Genomic DNA, 20,629 nt, shown 5'->3' on the forward strand with positions numbered 1-20,629 from the left:
TTTCTGAAGGTATGGTCACAAAACTTTCAGGGTATCTTCAGGAGAGTCTCTGGATGACACCATCCAGGTTTGGGGAACTTTGCTTCAGGGGGTTTAATTCTATGGGACCCAAAAAGGGTAGGGCCCATCTCCCACTGCCCCCTGAAGCAAAGTTCCCCAAACCTGGATGGTGTCATCTAGAGACACTCCTGAAGATACCCTGAAAGTTTTGTGGGTTTACCATGAGAAATATGCACTCCACAGCCCTCTATCAGAAATTCCCCATTGACAGCAATGCAGCTAAGTCACTGCAGAACAAAGAATCTTGGGCAAATTTCTGGGGGTGCCTGCAGGGGGCACATTTGTAGATGTATCAGCACCAAAATTTCAGGGTATCATCAGGAGACTGTCCTGATGATACCCTCCAAGTTTGGTGCAGTTTGGTTCAGGGGGGCCAAAGTTATGGACCCTCAAAAGGGTAGCCCTCATCTCCTTCGTTCCCATTGGAAAGAATGGGGGATAGGGGCACCCCTTTTGGGGGTCCATACCTTTGGCCCCCCTAAACCAAACTGCACCAAACTTGGGGGGTATCATCAGGACAGTCTCTTGATGATACCCTGACATTTTGGTGCCGATATGTTTAGAAATGCGCCCCCTGCAGGCCGAAACGTGAAAAAACACCAAAAAATAAAAACGCAATTCGGCTGGTGATCCGAATCCATGGGATTCTCAGATTCAGATTCCCTGCTCGTCCGAATCCATCCGAATCAGTGTAGATTCGGTAAAAATCCAGATTTGGACTGTCCGAATCTCCAACCCTAAATAGGGTTTTCCCCCCAGTTATGTGAGGAATAAACACAGGGTATAAGAGGTGATATTTCTCCTGTTGGGTGAAAATGGAGAAACCTTGACTGACAAAGCAAAGGCCCTGAGTTTGTTTTAATTATTTTTAATTTTTTCAATAACAACAAAAAGAAGTAAAAGGCAATAAAACAAAAAGTACAGCAATAGTACAAAAATGGATCAAATCTTAGGCCCTTTCTGCACGGGCCTAATATGGCGGCCTGGGGATGGCAAAAACGCCGTCCCCAGGGAGCCGTTCGCACAGGGGGCGCAGCTGCTTCGCAGCCATGCCGCCCGAGCGGCGCAAAGCCATCGTTTTCCTACCTCGCTCCCCGAGCAAGGTTTACGGAAAACGGCTGCTTCACAGCCACGCCACCCAGGCAAACGGCAGCGGCTCAAAGGCGCCTTCCCTCCCCCATGTCCAGTCAACCTACCTGTTCTGTGGCCCTCCGGCGCATTGCCGAGGCCTGGGGACACGCCCCTCTGCCCTGCAACTCTGGAGCAGTCGCGCAGGGCAGGGGGGTGTGTCCCCTGGCCTTGGCAACGCGCCGGAGGGCCGCAGAGCAGGTAGGTCGACCGGACGACGGCGCAGTGTAGTGCCGTCGTCCTGGTAGGTTCTGGGACCATTCATGCGAATGGTCCCAGAGGGGTTGGGTCGACGTCATGTACGCCGACCCAACCCCTACTGTGGCCGTGCGGAAACAGTCTTAGTTACAGTTCTGACTGTTGAGAGAGCTAAATCATAGAATCTATAATTTTTTAACAGGCTATCATCAAATGTTCAGCGTATTGTCTCAGTATTCTCAGTGAAGGAGTAGAAGCCTACCTGAGGGATGGTGTACAGGATATAGTTTTGCAGGTGGATAGAGGTACAGAGGTTGTTCAGAAGTATCTAGATGGGTATAAGTCCTCTGGGCTGGATGTTGTCCACCTGAGAACGAGCTGAGATGTTGTCCACCTGAGAACGAGCTTAAAGAACGAGCTGAGGAGGTGGTAGAGCCATTATTCATTATCTTCAAGGCTTCTTCAGAGGATGAGTGATGTGACAGATGATTGGAAAAGGGCAACTTTTGCCTCAGTTTCTAAAAAGGGGAGGAATGATGATCTAGGGAATGATGGGTAGTTTAATATTTTTCATGGGAAAAATCTTGGGTTGGATTTTAAAAGGACTGATTTGTAAACATCAGGAGGATAACTAGGTGATAAGTAGCATGGATTTGTCCCCAATAGGAATCAATCTCATTTCCTTTTTTGATTGGATGACAGGTTCAGTACCCCATGAGGATGCCATGGATACTGTATATTTGGCTTTTAGAAAGGCATTTGATAAGACTCTGCATGGTATTTTGATCAGCACGTTGTAGGGTGTGAATTAGATTTTAAGATGGTTAGGTGAATAAGAAATGGGTTGGATTATCACACTTGAAGAGTAATAGTTAATGTCTGATTGGAAGGTAGTATTTGGTGGGGTGCTGCAGAGCCTATTTTTGGGCTCAGAGCTTTTTAATATTTTCATCAATTATGAGAGTGTAAAGGGACTACTCATTAAGTTGCAAGTGGGTTGGGTAGTGAATACTCTAGAAGTTAGAGATAAAATACAATCAGATTTTGATGCATTGGAAAAATGGACATATGTGAACAAGATGTGATTTAATAGCAATAAATATGAGATTTTGCATCTGGGTAGTAAAAATGCACACTTACCTGATTGGAGGAGGGGATACTCTTCTGGGTAGTAGTGTGTGAATTAGATCTTGGGATTTTAACAGCCTGCAAATTGAGTATGGATAGCCAGTATGATGTGGCAGCAAAGAAGGCTAATTCAGTCTTAGAGTTCATCAACAGATAGTGCCTAAGACATGAGATATGATGGTACCATTGTATACTGCACTGGTCAGATGCTATTTGGTGTACTGTGTCCAGTTCTGGAAGTCTTTTTGTAGGAAAAACCTAGAAACTTTAGAGCAGATGCAGAGTAGAATGACAAGACTTCTTAGGCACTAATCTTTGTGGGGAAAGGCTGTGGGAATTAGAAAAACTGTCATGTAGAGGAGGGTAGGGTGCTGTTTCAATTGAAGGATAGCACTTGTAATAATGGGTTTACATTATGGGTGGGGAAATAATAATGGGAAATTAGGAAGACATTTCATCAATAAATTGCCCAGGGATGTTATGGGCTCTCCCTTTACATTTTTTAAGCTTTCAATTCACAGCTAACTTATGATGACCCCATATAGCTTCAAGGCAAAATATATTTGGACATGGTTTGCCATTATCTGCTTCTGCTTCTGGTATTCCTTAGAGGTCTCCCATCCAAATACTTTCCAGGGGCAAGGCTGAGATGTTTGACTCACCCAAGATCACCCAGCACATTTCCATGGCACAGAGGGGATTTGAATCTGAGTTTCCCAGATCCTAGCCTGGCACTTTAACCACTACACAACACTGTCTCCCTTCTTAGAGGTGTTTAAATGGAAATTGGACACTTGTCAGGCATACATTAAATAAATTAGATTATTCTGCTGGCACAGGGGATTAGGCTGGATGGTCTTTAGATCTCTTCCAACTTTTTAATTCTATGATTCCTTGATTAATTATATGAACTTTGATGGTACTATGTCATGCCTTATATTACTGGCTATTTGTACCTCAGGAAAGAGGGTAGTTGTTGGACCACAATCTAAGGGTCTAGCAAAGTGGGGGCCATCACTTTGAATCTGCTTTTTTAGGGGGTTGGCTTCCCACCTCCCAGTCTACAATTGAATTCAACATTTAATCCTAAATTAACTGAGCCATTCACCATCAACATTTTGTTCACTGAATTAAAAATGAGAATCCTAATTTTAATGTTGTTATTCTTACACAATATTGTTCGCATATGTGTTCCAAAAAGAAAAAAGGGGGGGGAAACAAGATGCAGGGACTGCAAAATTGGGATGTCAAGCAGAAAAGAGAGGGCACATTGAGACACTAGAATCCAGAACCTGTGCCTGCGATGTACTGCTTGAAACTGCAATTATGGGACTGAATGTTTTTCTACAGGAAAAAAAATCCTCCACACGTAGAAGTGGAATATCAGAGAGAAGTGCTATGCCACAACTGTCTCCATGATCTGCTAGTCCAAATATGTATGGATATTTGTTTTGGATAGAGGAGCATTCAGTCATTTGTGCTACCATCTACATTCCAAAATGGTACATCCTGGATCCAAGGTCATCATATTAATAAAGCCTAACATTCACCATAAATCTAGGTCACTTACTGCAACTCTGCAGAATGTAGTCATGCAGTTTTAATTCTGGTGTTTGAAGGTTTCTACACTTGATGTATACTGGTGGGAAAAGATGCCGCAAAGTTAATGTTCCATGAATGTGTTTCACTTATTCCCATGTTATGTATGTTGAGCTTTATCTGCATATCTGAAATGACAGCTACTGCTTAAAATATTTATTTTATTTATTTATTCACGTCCTGTAGACTTGGAGCTCTTCCTCACTGAGAACTCTTCTTCTTCAAAAAAAAAAAGACATGTAGCAGCTGATTCCCAACTTTATATGAATTCAGTTAAACAGATAGGCAGTATTTAAAGATGCTCGTATTTGGTACAGTCGCTAGCGGGATGAGATCCCATAGTTGTGTGTGTGAGGAGAAGCAGCCATTGTGACCACCTCTTTAGATTTCCAGCTCTTTGGTAAATGCAGCTGGAGTTTCTCAGTGGGATTTGACCTTACAAAACAGGAAACTTGGGTTGCTTGCTCGCAGATATTTTACTCTGCTCACAAACTGGAATGTTGTTTTTGAAACATACAGAATGCAGGGACTGCATTCATCTACTTTCTATGTTCCTCCCATCCTAAGCATGCTGTTTTTCAAACCCGGTTGACTATGATCTTTTCTAATATGATAATAATATTCTAATATGATCTTTCCTATATTCTAATGAATATAGTCCAAGCATGTTAGCATGCTCTCTGGAAGGGAAGGTGTACATTTTTGAAGGGCCTACCTATATCTGTATCATTTACCTTTTGTCAGCCTTTTGCAGCTGCCATTTTTCCCTCTGTGCCACTGGAGAGTTAAGAGAGTTTTTTCAGAGCTTTAAAATGATTATTGCTACACTGCTGTAGTAATTACTAGATTTTTTAAAAGCCCATGAACACTCCTCTAGTAGTACATGGGAGAAAATGCTGAGGAAATGGCTGCTGATCACAGAAAACTCTCATGTGGACTTGCTGTTGCTGATGCCTTTGTATTTGAAGCATCAATGAATGCAGAATGGATAATTCATTGGAATAAGTCAAAGTGATCTCTCAGAATGATTGATCCAAGCTTATTAAGACAAAAACTAAAATTTAGCACTTTGCAGACTATAGAGAGCCAATGTAGATACTGAAGCGCTAACATAATATTCCATCCAGAATGATACCTTTTGTCAAGAGTTAGATCATCAAATTTGGAACCTGGTGTAGTTTTCATGATATCATGTGAGGAGCCTCACTGAGAGCTCTTCTTCAAAATTACAAAGGCATGTCTGATAACTAGGTGCCTCATTCCTTTTTAATTGAAGACCCACTGAATTGAAGTTATACAAACATTTTTAGCATCTTCCCCCAGGAAATCCAGGCCCCCTGCAAACAACACTGCAGAAGACGGGCATATCCTGACTGGTATGCCATGTCAACATTTTGTTCCCAGTATGGGGGGAGGGGTTTGGAAAAATCTGAACACATCCAATGAGGAAAGGGATTCTTCAAATGGAGTAAAATGACCTGGGAAGAACTGTGCGTATGCGATTCCCTTCTATCACTAGGTAATATTATCCAATTTAGCTTCCATAGACTTTTTATCTAGTGCATCATCTAAATTAATCTCCATTAATATAATGACTACCATGTTTTTCTTCTGCTCTCATCCTTTTAAGTGATCCTTGTTTCCTGTTTGGTGTTAGAACATCATTTGATAAATTGTTGTTTTTTACATTTTAAAGAGGATGTTTTCATTTTCCCCTCTTCTTAAAAGAGTAAAGATGACATCTGAGACCAGCTCTTTTCAGCACCATGTTATCTGTTCATTTATGACTAGCATTCTATACAAAATATAGGCCATTGGATCATTATCTGATTTTTAAAAACATTTGATGAAGATTTCTGGAGAACTTGAAAGATTTCATAATTTTTTTTTGTTTCTTCAATTGATCTTAGTAAAAGATATTATATAATTTTTGTTTTTGGAATACTCTTTGTGGCACTGGATAGCCAGCATGGTCTAGTGGTTCAGGTGTCAGACTAGGACCTGGGAATCCAGGTTCAGATCCCCGCTTTCACCATGGAAGCTTGCTTGGGTGATCTTGGGCCAGTCACACACTCTCAGTCCTGACCCTGGCTAGTATTTGGATGGGAGACCTCTAATATCAGGGTCATGTCATGGAGACAGGCAATGGCAAACCATGACCTCTTGTGCATTTATTGTTTGTGGTGTAATTGTGTGGTTTGCACTAGGTTTCCCTGTGGCTTGTCACTTAAAAAGGAATCTCTTGTGGCAAAGCATCCCTAATTGAACTGAACTGATGCATCGTTTTGCCTGCCTGCTGCTGCCTTGCTTTCTTCAGCGCAACCTCCTTTTGGTGCCTTTTTGTTTGTTTGTTTCCCATCTTTGGTCTAGCATTATTTTGCTGGATTAAAGATAGATTTTCATTTCTAATATTTAAAAATGCCTTTCAGATCATTCTCAATGTAATGGTGGAACTGGTGGAACTACTGTCCACATGCCACTTCCTTGTTTCTGTTGTCTTCTGCTTTTGTTTGTTTGCCTTTTTTGGATGACTTCTGTGTTGCTTCACTAGCACTGTGTTCTGCTGCACTGATAGACTTCAGACTTGTAAAGAAAATAAATAAAAGAAGCCCTTCTGAACAATCTCAAATGGTGGAACTAGGGCAGGGGAAGGCGGGGAGTGAGGAAACCCACAAATGTATGCCATCTCCTTCACTTTCATTGAAAGGGGGGGAAAGTCGCACTTTCGCTGCTTTTGGAAACAGAGGGATTCTCTCATCTGCCGCAAGGTGAGTTTGGGAGCGGGAAAAATGTGTGTGCAATTCAGAGTCTAACACAAAGGTAATGTACTCTTACTGCAGAGCAGACCACGGTGCACAAATGGCCTGCCTCTAAATCTCTCTTGCCTTGAAAATCTTACAGGGTTGCCATAAGTCAACTGTGACTTGACAGCAAAGAAAGGGAGGGAGGGGCCAAAATTGCCTAAGCTTCACTCTTATATGAATGGGCAAACTCTTTAACAAGCAGGGGTGGTGGTAGAAGTACTTCAGCTGAACTCCTTTTTTTTCTGCATGCCTCTATGCCACTTGACCAAGTGTTCTTCTGCAGTGGTTCTCAGCCTTTTGTATTTTATATCCCACCCATCACTCTCTATCAGAGAACTGGGATCCCACCATGACAGACATAATAAGCCCACTTTTTCCAAGTAGAGCATTTTTACGTTTACAGATATTGTATTACAACTGCTACCATATCAAAATGTCATAGATAATTCATGGCAGGTATGGTTGACAGGAGATGGCACAACACAGTTGTAGGTGGACATGTGGGTTGAGAAAAAGTAAAGTCCTAGTAATTGCTATGAAAACCCTTCATCCCACCCAGACTGCTCCTGTGTTCCAATGGTGACATATGTGCCACAGGTTGAGAAACACTGTTCTAGTGGGTCTCTCTGTAGTTCATTTTTATCCTACTTTTCAAGGATTGTTATCCCAACCTTTTTATCCTAGGAGCTCAGAGTGATGTAGGTCGTTCTCCTCATTTTATAGTCACAAAAACCCTGTGAAATAGGTTAAGGTGAGAGGGTGATTGATCCAGGGTAATCTAGCAAGCTTTGTTGCTGAGGAGGGATTACAAACCAAGGTCCTTGGCCTTTAGCAGTGATTTTTGGAGGGAAGGTCCAATAGGCTAGCTTTGAGAAGGTGCTCAACATTACTTCTGCAAATTCATTCTATTCACAGCAGCCTTGTGTTTTTGTGTAAATGTGTGTTGGGGCATCATATATGTGCTGAAGAGGTAAAAGGGGCCTTCTAACTGTAATAATTCTGGGCTCACTAGTAAATGAAGAATGGCATAAAACAACTCTAATATAAAGAACAACTAAATCACCTTGTATAGCCCAATTCTAGAACAGGTTTAGGTCATGTGAACTTAGGGCAAGTCCTCAGTCTAGTAGTTCTCTAATGCTTAAAGATAAGGTTATACCTTTATATTATAAATTCTGACTTTGCTGATTACATAGGGGAGAAAGTCACATAGGGGAAATGACCATCATCATTCTCTGGGATTTCTACTCAAATAGAAGCAGTCAAGAACAGTCTCATAAATGGTCAATAGATTTTGCAGCTACATCTTGAATACCTTAAGATCAGTTATAGGAAGGCAGCAGAAAGGGTGAACAGAGAACCACTGCTGCTATCAAAATCTAGGTGTACATTGCTGTCTAAGTGCAAAAAAAGTGCCCAAACTGAAAAGCCAGGCATGCAGCGGTCCAGAAATCTGACTTAATTAAGGGGAACTGAAGCAGTACTAGAACAATTGCTCACTTGACAGCACTTCCCAAAAATAGAAGGTTGGAAATGGGATGCTAACTGGCTGAGAACTATACAAGTAGGTTTGGTTCATTGACCAGGGAACAAACAACCAAAGGCCATCTGGCATCTTGCCCTTCCTGAAAGATGCATTAATAATTCTGGATAGCTTCTGCTGAAGCTACTAACCATGATGGGTACAGACCTGCCTCTGTATGCTCTTAAATCCCCTCCATATTAGCGTATATGTGTATGAGGGAACCAACCGATACTAATTCGGATGCCATAGACTAGGATGAATTTCAGATGTTGCAAACTCTTACTGGGTTGGATCAATATTTTGCAGGATATGTTGGAAAATAACAGTTTTTATCTGCCAAGTAGGTGTTGCATCTGTCATGGAAGAGGGCTGGCTTAGTCTTCAGATGAGGAAGCCTAGAGTTGCCAGGTAGTTCAACACCCAAAAGATGGAGGTCAGACACCGATGCATCAGAAAAAAAAGATATTCTTCACAGTTACCATGTTACTGCATTTTCTGAACCAGGGAGCAAATCTAGATGTCCGTGGGAATCAGTATCCTTATGGTGGGTTTCCCATTTCTCCAGACATCATTTAGAATGACTCAGTGCATCATTTGTTCCTATCTTAGCATGACTTCCCCAGCTCACAATCTATATCAATAGTACTTCTGAAAGGCAGCCGTGAGCCTCACAATATGATGGTCCTAGTTCACATAGCAAGTTGTTTTAGTTAATACTCCAGGAGGCAGGAAATTTGCCATTTAGGGAGAATATTTGTCTGAAAGTCCTGAGGTAGGGGGAGACAGCCCACTACTTCTCCCTCATAATCACTCACCATGAAAATGCCTTCAAAAAGGGCTGCCAGGCTACAGTTACATGGGTTGATTGTGCAAATTCATTCCTGAGTTAAAAATCATCATGTTTCTGGTTTGAATATTAGCTCTGCCATGAATTCATGCGGCAGGCATCTCTTTAGTGTCCGTACCCCATTAGCATTATGGAGATAATAATAGTAACCTGTCCTCCAGAGTTATTGTAAGGATGACTACAAGCAGATAATACATGCAAAGTGCTTGGAGCACTTGGGACTGCTACATAAATGCATTTCTTGTTCCTGTTCTTACTACTACTACTGTCATTTTCCTTCAGAGTTCTTGAATCTATTTGGTTTCATATGTCAAACAAACTATTTTTAAAATATATGCACTATGTTCCCCACCTTCAAATAGTGTGAACTTAGCAAACATTTTTAAAAACAAGAGGACTTGGGGGGGGGGGATAACATGAGAGATGTGTTCTTATTTGAAAAACGTTATCTTGCAAAAGATACATTTATACCATGGCCTTGCAGTAGTTTCTCATGGTGAAGAATTGATACATCAGAAGAAATATATAGGCCTTGTCTGAAAATGAATTACCTGCCAGATAGAAACAGCTGCCAGAATGTACAAGATGGACATTTTGTGTTGAAAATACATGCCAGTAGAAACTGCACTGAAGCAAATGGAACTTAGACCCAATCTGCAGCAGCCACAGAATCATATGTTTGGTAGACATGACTTCTGCCTACAATGGGGATCACATTTTAAATGCTTCTTGTATAGAAAACTCCCTGCAAGTTTAATGTAATAGAATAGGACATTGGTGGTGAACCTTTGGCACTCCAGATGTTATGGACTACAATTCCCATCAGCCCCCGCCAGCATGGCCAATTGGCAGGGGCTGATGGGAATTGTAGTCCATAACATCTGGAGTGCCAAAGGTTCGCGGGAATAGGAGTTGGGCCAAGAGAGCAGTACCTTTTCTTCAGGTAATAGAGGGTTTTTAAAAAAAACTTGCAAAGAGTTTTTTTTTAATGCAGGGGAACATTAAAAATGTGACATACATTGGTGAAGTCCATTTTACCCCTTCAGGATTCTGCAACTCCCAAGCATGAGTATCACTGGCCTATGTTTTTCCTTATCTGTGCTTACTCCTTTGGGATTAGGCATTTGAGGGCCAGCTTGGTGTAGTGGTCAAGAGTGGTGGACTCTTATCTGATGAACGGGATTTGTTTCCCTGCTCCTCCACATGAAACCTGCTGGGTGACCTTGGACTTGTCTCAGAACTCTCTCAGTCCCATCTACCTCACAAAGTGTCTGTTGTGGGGAGAGGAAGGGAAGGAGTTTGTAAGCCATTTTGAGACTCCTTGTGGTTGAGAAAAGAAGGGTATAAATTCAAACTCCATAGTTCTTGGTTGGAATGTCCATTCATGTGACCTCCAGTTCATATGCCCTATTGGCACATCTCATGCTACTAAGGCATGATAATGGGAACAATGTGGTTGATGCAGCCTGCAGAAAAGAAGAATCGAGGTTTCTCATTTGAATTATCTCGATCTCTATTAAGTCTGCATCCTGCTGGCAGCTTTCCCCATTCCCAGTTGGATCCCACTAAATCAGAGCTGCAGAAAATGGGACAGAGTGGCTACCTTTTTGTTTGGCAGCTCAAAAGATGTTTCTTACTAGACAGGCTGTAAAGAATGGTCAGAATTGAAGTAGACCTCAGGGTAGGGTGAGCATGGACAGCAAACCCCTTCTAAGAGGGTTTCAAACAGATCCAGCTGTAGTAGAACCTGGGCATTTATTGAACAGCATCAGGCATTCTGCAAGTAAAATGGCAATGGCATTGGCATTGCTGCAGTGAGTCTACTGTGCCTCTGCAAGAGCCACAAATTTACTAACCCTTTTTATTAGCCATATACACACAACCATTGAACTTTTGGTTCACAGCAAGCCCCACAGAAACCCAGTGGGCTTTTGTGCACTTACTGCTTGCCTTAAGGCTGTTTGCTTCATAATGGGTTTTTCCTGCAGTTTTCTATTTACACAAGATCGGGCTGGAGAATCCACACAGTCCTCAGATCTATTCAACAGAGACAAGCTGGTCCAAAACAACAGTTTTTATTTGCAAGGAAGGCACCTCTTACAACTATCAGCATCAGCTAACAGAGAACTAGAAACTGAAACCAAGAGCTCCACCCAGTAGGACCAAACTAAATCACACAGATAATGGGGAAGGAGCAGAGTCTTCTATTCTAGACATACATACACAGTAAATGTACCACCCAGATGTGTAATGGAGGGTAGGGAGGTAGGAGCCCCAGGCACAACTTAAGTGGGTCATGTAGGGGGCATATTAAGCCAGCTCTCTCTCCCCGCCCCCAGGAGCAAGGAACTGCCTTGTTTAAAGATCACTTGTTACAGTGCATCTATGTCCACCCTTTCTGTAGCCTCTAATCTCTAATTTCCATTGTCTATCAAAAATATGGTGCTGTTGAAGCGTTGCATCACCAAGCCTAATCCTGTGTGGGAAGGGACTTGGGTATTCTCTCAATATTCCCTCTGTCAAGTGCACAATGAACACGTTGGGGGATGTGTTTGGAGTGGCCATGATTCCTTTCAAGTTCATGTGCTTAGCAGAAGGGAATACTGTTGCAGGAGGAAACAGGAGCCCACAGATGTGAAGCTCCCTGGTGGACATTTGCAACAGGACTCTTTCCACTTGTGCCATAATTCCTCTTGCATGCAGGTGTGCCTGTGTACACCTTTGTTCCCCTTGCATGCAGATGTTCCCTTTGTTCCCTCCCACACAGCACTCTGCATGTGGACAACAGCAGGCTGACATCAAGGGATTGTGGCTGCATCACTGTGTACCAGTTGACTGCTTCCATACCTGCCCGCCATAGGGCATATGCTGGGATGCCAGTGTAGTTGATGTGCTCTCTGCACCTTGCTGTGTGCTCTTTTGTGTACTTTTCTTTCCATTACTGAATGAGCATAGTATACTGACTATCAGCAGTAAACTAAACAAATATGCAAAGCACCTTGGAGCCTACTTTGAGGCTGGGAAATGTTTTCAATAGAAAAGAAAAGGGAAGTTGTAGGAAAATGCACATATTTGAATTCAGACCGTATGAATTAAAGTAATCTTATCAGTGGGAAATATTTGTTTCACAGAACTATAAAACTTGAAAGGGCTTTCATGTCTCCAAGAACTGCCTTGATGACTATTTTGGAACTGTGGACAGATGGCTAATTTATTTGTATTAGTCCTCTGTTGTCATCTTCAAACAGCAATGAAAATATCTGGCTCTACAACTGACTCCTTTAAAACAGGTTTAGGAATCTATTATTACTATTTTATACAATCTATTCAGCTCATACATAATTCTAATTTTCAACATATTTTATGACAACTGTCATTAAAAAAATTGAGAAAAGGAGACTCCAGCAATGTCAGTGAATCCATGTTACAGCTCTGATTTTGCAAATTGCTCTGGCCTTCTAAATATAAAATAAAATAAAAATTGAAGAACCTGCAGGGTATATTAAAGCCAGTCATATCTCACTTAGACATATCCTTGGCTCCTGTAGACTTCAGTAGTTCCAAGGACACTGGTATGTATCAGTGCATATTTGGAATGGCTTACATTTCCCCTACTTTTTTCTTATATTCTGCTTCTGTTTTCTTTCCAAACTCACTGTGTAATCTTGGGGTGGGGAAGGAAGGGCTATGGATGCGGCATGACCTCACCGTTGGTGGAAATGTCCCTCTCACTTCTTCCTGAGACGCAATGCAGCATATGTAGCATCTTCCCTGGTGCCAAGGCAAGTATGCTGGTACTGGGGAGCTGTGCCATGGTGCCTGCACTCCCCTGGGGCAGAAGCCCACACCAACACCAGTGGGGGCATGTCCTAGGGCAGAGCTGACTTTATGAGCCTTTCAGCCTAGAAATGGCATTTTTGCTTGCATGTAGTTACAATGACAAAAAAAGGTGGCGTTGCACCTTGGGCTGCATAGGGGCTTTTCACTGTTGTCAGAGATTGCCTGTGGCGCCAAAAACCTATTTGGAAGTGGCGAGGCTGCGCCATGCCTAGCCACCATGAATCTACCTCCCTCAGGATTGAACTGCCCGTTTCATTTGCTGTCTCTTTGCGAGTTCTCCACCCTCCGATTTCTATAGAATCTGGTTTTCTCATCTCGCTGTGTATCTGAAACGTAACTTGTGCATTGTTAATTAGTTTTAAGGCCTAAAATATCTGAATGGGTTTGAAAGAAATAACATTACAACTTTTCTCTATCTTAGATGTGTATGCACCCCCTCACTTCTTCCTGAGACGGTTAGTCTGGCACTTATCATCATTAGACATCTTGTAAAAATAGGCTACATTGATGGATGAGAAGGCGCTAACATTTTAGAGTGCTAGGGATGTAAACAGTAATTAATTCTTCCATCTATATGGTCTTCTAATGGCCCTATTCAAAGGGGTGTGTGTGTGTGTGTGGGGGAATTACCATTCAGATGCAGTGTGGTCTTGCACCGACATTTTTGTCCTCTCCACTGGCATCTGGCTGCCACTCATCTCTGCGGCAGTGAAAGTCAAAAGTGGTGGTTGTCACTGTAGAGCTCCGTTGGTGTCCAATTGGATGCCAACACCATGAGGGCAGGCTGGTGCATTCCCAGAGGTGGAGCCAACATTAATTGTCTTCCACCTCAGCTTTTGCAGCCAGGCACACTACTGCCCAGGACTCAGAATTATGCCACCATTTTGGGTGACATAACTCCATCTAGCCCCATGGAGGGCTTTCTGGCAATGGGTTTTTGTTTTTTCCTGCCTCCTTGCACCACTAGAAAGCCCTCTGGAGGCAGTGGAGTGGCTATTGGTTGGGCTGAAAGTATAGTAGCTAACGTTTCAACATTAGGGATCCTGTATCTTATGAGAGCAGCTGTAGTCTAGAGTTTGGACTGTTGGATGACAAGTATTGAAAGTTGCATCAATGGAAATAATCAGCTATTATTTGTGCACGTTGAAAACGCAGTCCATAAAGAAAAGTTTCCCTCATTACTGGACTGATGTTTTATTTGCCATTTAACATGTGTGTTTCAGCTGAATTCTTGAAAGGCACCAGGTTCATGTTCTTTTATTTACCTGTCAAAAGAAAGAAAAGTTGTGTTGCATGGGAATAAGTCCAGGAATAAGATGCTGATTAGTTCTGGTAGTTGAACTCTAGAGTAATCTGTTGACGTGACTGACACAGTTGCTGTGGATTTATTCTTATGCTGTGGCTGCAATTGATATGTTGGGAGGATAACTGGAAAATGGTAGCAAATTATAAAACATTTCTGAAAACCTAACAGTTCCTTGAATTAGCCTGTGTGTATATTACATATGTTTGGCCATTATTTCCGTTTGCCAGGGAATTAAAATTTAAAGAGTCTTATGTTTCTAAAGTGAAGAGTTCATCCTTTCAGGTAACAATCTTTGTATTTTCAAGTCAGACTCCAGAACATACATAAAACGAAAATCAACACAGTTATAAAGAACTTATTTCATGGAGATGTCCAGTTTCCTCTTCTCCCTTAAACCCTAAACTCCAATATTTGGCCATCAAATAAAATTAAAACTTTAGCATCATTTTTGACAATAAAGTCTCAACTGTCTGCTGGGTCTTATTTCAACAGTCCTTTATCTTCAGAACCACTGGTCAACATCCCCCCCCCCTGTTTTGTCTAGTCTCAAAGTGAGGATTTCATTCTATGTCACTAGATCAATTTCATTTTATAAGATTAAATTATCTTTAGTGAATCTCAAATGTATGAGATAGCTTTCCCTCAATAGATGTGGAAGCTAGGAGAGTACTAATAGCTAAGCTTCATCTGATGCTAGAAATCCATAAGTGGACTTCTAGAAGTATGGCTGAAGACCCCCACACCCTGGGTCCCTCGTAACTTGAGGGAACCCCCTCTCCTTATATCAGTCTGCATTTTCACTGTAGTCAGTATGCTAACTCCACCTTCTCATCCCCTTCCTCAGGACAGTGTGGTTAAAAGGTTTGAATCCCTTATTGAATGTGAATTCAGAAAGCACTAATTTGTTTATCAGCTTTTTGCTTCCCCAAGGTCTCACCCATGAAAGTCTAAAACATGCTGTTTTCCATGTTCTCCTTCAGTCTGTGGGCATCTCCCCACCCCGCCATCCTTGCATGGTAGGCCAGCACCCTGGTGAACTACTCACAAAGTGGAGAAGCACGCTGAGGTTAGCAGTTTCCAGCAGGCAGACTTTAAAGGCATTTATAACACACTTGCACACTTCTCATCCCTCTCCTTCCCCCTTGGAGCTCCCTATTCTAGACTATTAGTGGTTGGTAGGCTGTCCGTCAAGCCCTGCCAGTTTGGGATTGGCCACTCAGGGCTTTGAGCCCTCCTCCTTAATTACAGTTTGGTCTAGCCTGTGCCAGCCCCACCCTATTCTGTGGAAAACTGTCTTGGGGTTGTGTGGGCTTTCATGTTTCCGGGCGCGATATGCCTGTGGCCCTCTGAACTGCTGCTTCTGCTCTCCCGCCCCCGCTGTCCAGTGTGGCATAAAAGTGTGGCATTTGTTTGTACTTGCTTCTTCATGTGCTACGGGTGCATGTGCTCAGTATGGATTAAGCATGAAGTAAAAATACTACCAAAGAAACAGCAGCTCAAATTGAATATACTTGCAGCAAGGCCAGAAACTTCTTGATTGAAGAGAGGGCACTTCTATGCTATTGTTAAGAAAATGAGTTGTTTTTGACATTACTGTACTCCAGTCACATGAAATGTACTCATGGTTTTATCAGCTGCTCCCATAATGGTTCAGTGTTTGCATGGAACAATCCATGTTACAGGGCAGAACAATATGTTAAGCAACTGCTATTTTCTCAGCAATGATATGGAATTCTTTGGAATTCCAACCATGTCAATTGGGCTGATGAAAGAATAAAAATATATGAGACTCAACACTATTAAAATTGGTATTTCACAATGTTATCTGTAAGAAAGTTAGCCCTTATAATTTGCAACACTTTATTTAGATATACACATTTCATTTTTCATTTTAGGGGCGAAGATTCAGATGTTCCAGAATGCCACCAATACACTAGAGGGATGTAAAAAAAAAGTGTCATCTTTCACTGATATACATAGTAAATACTGCTATTTATTCTACTCAACAGATGACTGAAGATGACTCAGTAAGTCAGATAACAGGACTTGATCAGTGTCTCAAACACTTATAAAAGGAATCTGAAATCAGGAAGTAACGAATTATACTAAAGCATCATGCACTGAACTGAAGGATGGTCTGCCATCTTGTGTCTCAGTAGTTTAATGTGTAGCAGTTCTTGCTTTCTGTATTTTCTGACAAGTGCATTATGTAGAAATGAAGTCTCTTACATTGTAAGATAAACCAAATACAGTATTGTAAGAAAGATCAATATAAGAGGAAAGAGTAGATGTCATTTCTGCCTTTATCAAAGCTCTCATTCAAACATCAGTCACTAGAAACAAGACATACATTGAACTAATATACACTCCAAATGTGTCAATTGTATAATATTCATCTGTTTAGTTTTGTACAATTTTAATTTTTCATTGTAATGCAAAATGTATTCTTATTCTGTGTTCTTTTAAAATTATTTTTTGGTGGGGGTGGGGGTGGGTGGGCAAGAATGAAAAAGAAAATGCGTATTCAAAACTGAGAATTCCAGTGTTCAAACACAATGAATTAGTGGAAGAGAGACTTTTATTGCCAGTCATGGTTATTGCAACAGCATCCTAGTGACAATGGCATAATTTCAGAGCACCATGGTCTCTAGATCACACTATGCTTTTTGTTTATGTATCTCATCTCTACAGATAAAGCAACTTGTAGCTAAGTTAATATGGAGCCATTAAAAGACCACCATAAAAAGACTACTTTTTTGAAATAGTATTTTGTGTATTTTATCAAAAGAGTGATAAAAATGCAGCAGTAAAATTAGTAATTGATTCAATATCTCCCAAGCAAATACATACCGTACATCATTTTCCTTGCCCAAGCACTCTTAATGAATTAAGACAAATTTAAGGGAAATAATGGTGTTGGCACTCCAGCCCCAGATCAGCACATAGAGAATATGTACAAATTATTGTCAAGTGAATCAGACTTGCTGATCTATGGAATAAAATTTGTTCTTTAAGAGATAAATTTAAAAGGTGTTAATTCTAATGTTCTGCTGTTGGCAAAGATAATGATTTCAAAAATTGCTGCAGATTTGTTTAGCTTAACATTTTAGCAAGACAAAGCACAGCAACTTTTGAAGTTGCCCAAATTACTAGGATAGAATAAGACAATTAAATCTAAACTCTATAAATGAGGCCAATTAGTATCTCCAAAATAAGGCTCAGGGACAGGGCACTTCTAGGACATGTGAATAAGGGAATATAATGCACTTCCTCTCATCTAGCTTCTGCCTTCGTGTAGCTGTGTTTGTGTGGGTGAGGAAGACTGCATTTGTTGACATCAGTATTGCAGTGTGATTGTAGAGATCATGTAACTTTTCAAGAATAGATGTTTTAGCTGGAAAAGGTCATTTGGACTGACACAATAGATGGGCGACAACTGTGCATTCCATGTGCAAACACAACAGCATTTGAAAAGGCCATTAGTGTCAGGAGGATGTCTTAGGTGATAGATCTTCACCTCAGAATCTGATAAAGCAGTTTATGCAGTTAAAAAGTCACAAATAAAATGTTTAGCCTTGAATTTGCCTTCCAGAATTCAAGTGCCATGTCTTGAAATGCATCCTCAGAACTGGCATTTTAAAATTGGTATTTGTTTTCCCAAACCAGTATTTGAAATTCAGTATAATGTGGTAGCTATGATGGATGAGATCTGTGCAGTCAGCACTTTCTCTGGTTCCGAGGGATTCTGTGGTGGGCATTTAGCCACGTGGTAATGGTAATGGCATTCTATACCATTTAGTAAATGCAATGCATCAAGTTGTGTGAAACATGCATTCTTTATGATAATTGTTTAGTGCTATTCACTATGGAGCAAACATAAGAAATATTATATTAATATGACATGTAGAAATTTGCATTTATGTGTTAAAAAAATTTAGCAGCAAATTATGGGATGCTCACTTCACTGTAGGAGCTCCCCCTCCCTTTAATTAACCGTAGCATAGCTTTGTAAGTTTTCTCATTGAGTTTACATCCAGATATTTGTTCTGCCTTTTAAAATATTGCCTTATACAAATTCAAACTGTCATGAAGCAAGCAGCTTAAGTATGTTCTTCTCATGTACATCATTCATACAAGGTTCACATGCCCAATCGGACCTGATTCTGAAACATGTTCAGAGGTGCCCTTGGAATGCTGCTGGGAAGAGACCTATCTGCACTAGCAACTGATAGAGGAGGATCAGATTCAGCCTCCCAAAGTTCTACACAGTATTATCTTTTTTTTTAAAAAAAAAAACCATGCCATATTAGCTGATTTTTTCCCCAGAGGTTCAGTGCAAATTGTGCTTGTCAATTACTTAAGTGGCTGCAAAAGTTATAGAGCAGTGTCAGCTACAGTATAGGAACAAAGAAATTTTGTTTTGCAGAATTAGAGAACTTTGGATTTGCGAGGGGCTCTTCTTGTTTTGATGAGTAACCTATTTTTCCTCCTGTTAGAACATTTAAACTGCTTAGAAATCAGACCCTGTCCTTATTGTATACCAAGAAACTGAGAAATAATCAGCTTTTTCCAGCTTTGTAACTATGGGTGAAACCTGCATAGAGCTAAGGCTTCATATGCTATATATTCATCTTCACATTACTTAATTTCAAACGCAACATAGTAAGTATGACTCCTTCCTGCCCTACCAAGATGTTCTCAGGGAACTTTCCTGCCAAAACTTTAATTTTCACTATGAGGGCTCATTGAGCAGTTTCCCACTGTTGTTCTCACTGAGGTTGCATAGTTTGATTTTCCCACCTTTGTTTAAAATAAAAACCGATAATAACGACAAGAATAATAAACTTCTCTATAATGACAAAGGAATTTGTTCTGTATATCAATGACCAATATCCCTTTTCTTTTCCTGTTAGACTCCTGAGATTAAGGCACAAGAGGCATTGCACTTTTAAGAAAAATAAAGTTTTATTTACAGGAACTAACCAAGAGGGGCGTGCGTGCATGTGTGTGTGCACGCGTGCACACACGTTACCTTAATCAGGTAAGTTCAGCAGATATTTTCAATGGAGTTTAGCCTCTCTCAAAAGATACATTCACAGGCTTCCTATACCCTTTTCTACCAAAAGATCTAAGTACAGTCAGTCCTGGTGCAAAGGAAGTAAAAGTAGCGTGCTTCTGCAGGTGAAAGTAGTCCCAGCGTCCAGGAGTCTTCCTGTGTCTTGCTACCAGCCTTGTATTGGCCTGCTCTCCTCTCCTAGTTCTTGGAGCAGCCCCTCTGCCACCTGCATCCAGGGGTGTTTCCCCTCACCGCAGCCTCGTTTTCTCTGCCTAGCAAAGGAGAGGGGAAGTTTCCATCATGGAGCACTGCCATGCTCTTTTACAGGAGGAAATCATTGGCTTGATTGTTTGGCTTCCTCCTTCCTTGTCCCCCCAAATGAGCTACTGATAGTGGACAAAATGTGCCTCTGCTCTCAGCAGGTGGGGAACATGCAGTGCTGTCCACCTGTGGGTTGCCACAGAGCTGGCCTTTTATACAGCAGTAGGAGGGACTGAGGTGGCACCACTAAGAAGGCAGAGTGGACACCTTTTGAAGAGCTCCAATCAACAAATTGTCCCTCTCTTTACATGGAAGGAGCCAGCAGCACCAGCACCCTAAAGGAGGAGAACTGCCACTCGTCCTCTCCTTCCCCCATCCCCACAACCCCCTTTTCAAGCTCTTGAACTGACAGCCCATACCCTCCAGGCCTCCCACCTCAAAGGGGAGGGACATGTGTATCTTTGTTGAGTAGTTGGTGTGTGTGGCTTTGCGATGGCAGGCTGAAGATCTTCTATCCGGACCCTGCGGGATCTTGGAGAGTTCCGCAGGGCCTGTAAGACCGAACTGTTCCACAGGGCGTTTGGAAGGGCCGACCGCTGATGTGTGCCCCCCCTCCTCCCCCCCTTTATGGGGCCCTTAGCTTTCTGGGTCTGTTTTCCAGGGTGGGTTTATTATGTTTTATGAAGTTTTTGTCGGACGCCGTAGTATTTTTAATTAATTCACTGTTTTAATTGGGATTTTAATGTTATTGTTGTTATTATTAAGTTGTTCACTGCCCAGAGCCCTTCGGGGGAGGGGCGGTATACAAAATTGATCATAAATAAAATAAATAAATAAGTAAAATTTACTGTAAACCCCTTGCAATTTATCACTGAAA

At 41.5% G+C, this 20,629-nt stretch overlaps 1 protein-coding gene across 10 annotated transcripts in view; it reads left to right on the top strand.

Moving 5' to 3' along the window:
- KCNA3 (potassium voltage-gated channel subfamily A member 3) overlaps window positions 1-20,629 on the top strand; it is a 48,872-nt gene that overhangs the window by 14,619 nt on the left and 13,624 nt on the right. For 9 of the 10 annotated variants that reach the window (XM_048496518.1, XM_048496525.1, XM_048496516.1 and 6 more), the window contains one exon: window positions 16,331-16,913. The gene's annotated coding sequence lies outside the window, so the exon portion shown is untranslated. The remainder of the gene's footprint in view (window positions 1-16,330; window positions 16,914-20,629) is intronic. The other variant, XM_048496523.1, reaches the window with a different exon arrangement.

The sequence above is a fragment of the Sphaerodactylus townsendi genome, linkage group LG05 (assembly GCF_021028975.2).
Source record: "Sphaerodactylus townsendi isolate TG3544 linkage group LG05, MPM_Stown_v2.3, whole genome shotgun sequence".
NCBI lineage: Eukaryota > Metazoa > Chordata > Lepidosauria > Squamata > Sphaerodactylidae > Sphaerodactylus > Sphaerodactylus townsendi.